Raw genomic sequence first — 408 nt, 5'->3', positions numbered from 1 at the left:
CATGTGCTCTGGAGCAAATTTTTAAACCACCTCCCTGAGGTGGATCAAATTTGATCCGGTACAAGCTCTTGAGTGGAGGTACGCTGGAGCAAATGAGCTCGTGTGAATGCTCGACTGGATCTGTTTCAGCGCTGCGTCGGACCAAACGTTGCCGTGTGCACGGGGCTTATGTCCCTTGGTGGTCAACAAGTTATTGTAAATAGGAGACAGGTTAAATCTGATGCCTCCTTCACGGTTCAGAGGGTGAAAATTTTTTAACAAAAATCGCTTCCTTTACTCCCCTTTCAAACCATCTCTTTTCTGTTCCTCGGATTTTTACTTGTTCATCTTCAATTGTGTGGTTTGTTTCTTTTAAGTGTGCGTATACTGCACTTTTGTTATCATTGTTTTTCCATTTGTGTTGATAAA

Source organism: Hippocampus comes, unplaced genomic scaffold (genome assembly GCF_001891065.2).
Source record: "Hippocampus comes isolate QL1 unplaced genomic scaffold, H_comes_QL1_v1.1 scaffold85, whole genome shotgun sequence".
Classification (NCBI taxonomy): Eukaryota; Metazoa; Chordata; class Actinopteri; order Syngnathiformes; family Syngnathidae; genus Hippocampus; species Hippocampus comes.
Note: the sequence above shows the minus strand (reverse complement) of the source record.